The sequence below is a fragment of the Sinocyclocheilus rhinocerous genome, unplaced genomic scaffold (genome assembly GCF_001515625.1).
Source record: "Sinocyclocheilus rhinocerous isolate Xijiao unplaced genomic scaffold, SAMN03320098_v1.1 scaffold4772, whole genome shotgun sequence".
Classification (NCBI taxonomy): domain Eukaryota; kingdom Metazoa; phylum Chordata; class Actinopteri; order Cypriniformes; family Cyprinidae; genus Sinocyclocheilus; species Sinocyclocheilus rhinocerous.
Genome location: NW_015658545.1, coordinates 5,462 through 9,921, shown reverse-complemented (window position 1 = coordinate 9,921; position 4,460 = coordinate 5,462). Strand labels below are relative to the sequence as shown.

Here is a 4,460-nt window from a genome sequence, read left to right as displayed (position 1 = left end):
TCATTAGACGCGCCTTTAGAGAGAAGTGCATCTTTACGGATTATGATCATAATGAAAGAGTTTTTGTTTTTGATTTGTTTTATTTCGTTAAGTAGTAATTTAAAGCTTTCTATAGATATATTTATCATGTCTGTGAGGCATGTATTCGCTGAGTTTCGGTTCATTTTTGTGAATCGCTCCTGTTGAAGAAGAGACGGCAGCAAGCGCATCATGTTTGATTTCTTTATTTTATAGAAGCACAACGTTTTGTTGATATTGTGAGTGCACACAAATAAAAGTAGACCCTTTACAGTTCCGAATGATGTATTACTCTTACCTTTATGAGCAAAAATGACGGTGTATCCACTGAAACAAAATGCAAGTGATCGCGCTGGCGTCTCTATGTCCTGCAAAGCGCGCTTCAGCTTCCACTCTCTGCGCAAACTATTGGATACAGCGCACATTTATCTAGGTTTTAACGTTTAAACATTGTTATATGCTTGAACTGTTTTATATCTATAGATTTTATTTTAGTCAAGTCGTGATGATTTGAGAAGGCTAAATTGATCAAACATATGCTCACTCTGGCGCTGGCCACCTGGTCGTTACTTTAAATGCGTAACGTTAATTAGGCTATGTGAGTACTGCTCATGTCTGAAAATAATATATGAAAAACAAAATGATTTTACATAAAAACATTAGGCTATAGCTTATATTTATTTAGTACATTTTTAAATTAATGTAAAAACTAAAATGAATTGTAAAACTGAAAGTATTTTTTTTTTATTGTGTTCAGCACGGTGGGCCGCATTTGAATTCGTGACGGGCCGCGGGTTGAGAACCACTGCTGTAGACTGTCATATTACTATTTTTTTAGATTAAATGTTTTGTTATATTTGTTTTAAACTTCCTGTTGTCTGTATAATGTTTTCTGCAGCTCTGTGTGGCAGCGCTTTAGCTGATGGAGAGGAGTTCCTTAAATTCATCTGGCAAAAAATAAAAGGTGCAGTTCCATTTGTTCTGAAGATTCAGTTCTGACTAAAACTAACAGTCAGTTCTTTGTCGTTTGAACTTTGTAATGTGCTTATTTTGTTTCTCTTCAGATTTTTTTGATAATTTATTTCCTCAAATTAAAACAATACTTGAGGAAATGGGGAAAGGTAACGCATTTCTTATTGCCTTTATTTTTTGATAGGTTACATGTAAAATATTTGTTAAAACATTTTGCAGTGTGTTCATGTTTGTTCACTGTGTTTTCTTCAAAAGACCCAAACGACCCACCTGCAGAAAAGTGTTCCCAGGTGCTCATGAATCTTGTGGACATGAATCTCGCTGTTTTGAATGGTATTGATCCTTCTGCTTATGATAAATCCATCAGAAAAACACTGAAAGGTAAGCTTTTCCTATGTGCTTGAACTCATAAACAAAGAGTATTTGGGCCTAGCTATCATAACTATCCCCAAATACACAACAAACACATTTAAGACTGAAAAAAAAATGGTTATTGAACACCACCATTCCACCATGATCCACCATTACTAATCCCAAAAAATATATTTATATTGATCATACACAACAAACACATATAATACTGAAAAAAAAATGGTTATTGAACACCACCATTCCACCATGATCCACCATTACTAATCCCAAAAAATATATTTATATTGATCCAAAATAAAATTATGCTGCATTGAACAGACATACAAACTGTTCAGTGGATTGAATGGTCATATCAGATCAGAATGTTTTGTCCTTTTGTTTTATCAGTTGAATGATTGACAAAAAAGATCTACAACAGTATATTAAACGGACTGTATGTCCCTCGCAACTTAAATATGCCATCTGCTCTCCATAGTTACCACATTATAAGTTGTCACAACAGGAACCTGCTGTTTATTGACACTGATTTAAGTTGTTTAAATGTGAAATACTATTCGCCATTCGGTAGGTTGAAGTCTCTCTAATATAATAAATACGATGTACTTCACTTCTGATTTTCTAGCTAGATTAATATGTCAACCAGCTTACCCAATGAATCATTTTCATCTTTTAAACAGCCATAACCGAACATCCATTTTAAACCAAAAAGTGTTTTAATGCCTCGTGCCACAGACCAGAGGTTTCTAAACTTTTACAGACTATGAAAATACCACTTAAAGATGTATAAGAACCATCAAACATTTTTAGTGAAATATAAGAATTTAATACACAGATAATATACTGATACATAGGCGATTTCTTTTGGAAAGGGGGTGTGGAGCAGCTGCTCATTTGCATTTAAAGAGATAGACAAAAACATCATGGAATAAAAAATGACCTGTGGAGTATTCTCATGCTTTGTAAGATTCCCGTTTTAAAAATCACAGCCAGACTGTTTAAAGTTACAATAACCACTTGTTAGAGTCTGGCTCATGGCTGCAATAAAAACAGGCCACAACATAAATAACTTGCTAAAATATTTATTTATTTATTTATTTATTTAAAGTTTTTAAGGGATAAACAAAAAGAATTGGGAAATAGACAGCCAAACTCCGATCAAACCCAAACCCACCATCACTGTCAGATGAAGCAGTGCCTGATGCTCTTCTGGAAAGTGAGACGAGACTATATAGACGCCGGACTGTTGCTGAACTCACCCTACTTCTCAGTGCTAAGAGAAGAACGAGACATTGATTTCATCATTTCCCTGGATTTCAGTGATGGCGATCCTTTCATGGTATTATTATATGCTTGTATAATTCCCTCAATATAATAAGGCACATATTCTGATAAAAGTTAATTTAAAGGAATAGATCAACAAGAAATATAAATTCAGTCATCATTTATCAGGAGATTTTTTGAAGACTTCAATCCTGCCTCTTTATTCATACTGACCTCCAGAGTTGAATTACAAATTACAAATGCTGTGTATCATTTTAACAGAAAAAAGAAAGCCATTTTAATTTTAAACATCTGTATTACATATATCTTTACAAGGTCTAAAATACCTAAAGATAGCTTTCCGTTAGCATTTCTTAGTGGGGGTTTCTCGACTACTGCAGGAACATAATCTGAATGTAAAGTTTTCAGTACACATAAATGTTCTACTGAAATATCTGTCTAACCATTTTAATACAGTGATATTGCTGTGTTGCTTTTCCACTGCAGACATTGACGCAAACTGCTGATATGTGCAAGAAACTAAAGATCCATTTCCCTGATGTTCCAACGTTTTCTGAAGAAGAAAAGAAAAACCCAAAGGGCTTCTATGTGTTCAAAAGCCAAAATGCTCCAACCGTGATTCACATCCCTCTGTTTAATGTGATCAACTGTGGAGGCAAGTTCAGATTGTCTAGTTGAATAAAACTAAAATATATGTATACTACTGTATATGTTTAAGTGTTTTACTGTTTCTTCAGATGATATTGAGGCCTGGAGGAACAAATATCGCACCTTTCAAGGTTCTTACAGCGCTGAGATGATCACTGATCTCATGGAGGTTGCTGGAAGAAACTTCTCAAACAACAGAGAGAAACTGCTGGAGCAGATTCGGCGTAAAAATGCTCCAGGCACTAACACAACTAAACATACCTAAATTCAATACACATTTGAATAAAGACTAAACTGATCTGCATATCAGTCATTTTACAATAAATCGTGTTTAATTTCTTTCATCTTAATCATTACTTAACATAAATCAGCATTCATTTTTCTGCAAAATGTGATTTAATTGCTCTTTAATAGTTTAAAAATGTTTCTACATGTTTCTGTCTGATCATAATTGCTTACTTAAGCAATAAATATCATTACTAATTGTTTATCACTAATGATCAACCCAGCAATAGCAGACTGGATTATAACCATGATTGCGATTAAAAAGACACTGTATTACTTTGCTTCTGTTCCAATGAATTAATAAACTGTTCTCTGAAAGTAAGGTTTTGTCCTGGTCATTTAACAGCACAAATTCTAAATATAATAAAAAATTACTTGTCCTGGATGTTTATTAGTCAATTCAGTGTTCCAGTTATGCCAAAGCACAGCAGCTAGTGTGTATGACCGAATAACATTTTGACCAAAGACTAACTAAAGACTAACCAAACTGGTTTTGCCATGTGGCATGAAGCCACAAAGGAAGGGGAGATTTTTGCATAATTTGTGATCACAAAATGGACAAAACAGAGCAAATCCTCCTCATATACTATATGTATAGGTTTAATGAGTGTTGCCAGATATATGGTTTCTGTGGTATCTAGAAGGGCTTTATGGTATTTAGTCTATAAACACATTTATTTAGTACAAATACAAATTCACTTATAAACTGCTAGCTTATAACAAACAATTTTAATTTGGCCAACATTTCATTACTTCCTTACATTCAAAAGGCCTACATAGCTACATTAAAGGGATAGTTCACCCAAAAATGAAAACTAGCCCATGATTTACTCACCCTCAGGGCATCCTAGGCATATCTGACATTCCTCTTTCAGACGAATCCA

The 4,460-nt window shown here is 34.0% G+C and overlaps 1 pseudogene; it reads left to right on the top strand.

The window, feature by feature from the left end:
- LOC107722710 (cytosolic phospholipase A2 gamma-like) overlaps nucleotides 1-3,583 on the top strand; it is an 11,140-nt pseudogene extending 7,557 nt beyond the window's left edge.
- Nucleotides 3,584-4,460: the final 877 nt, after the last annotated feature.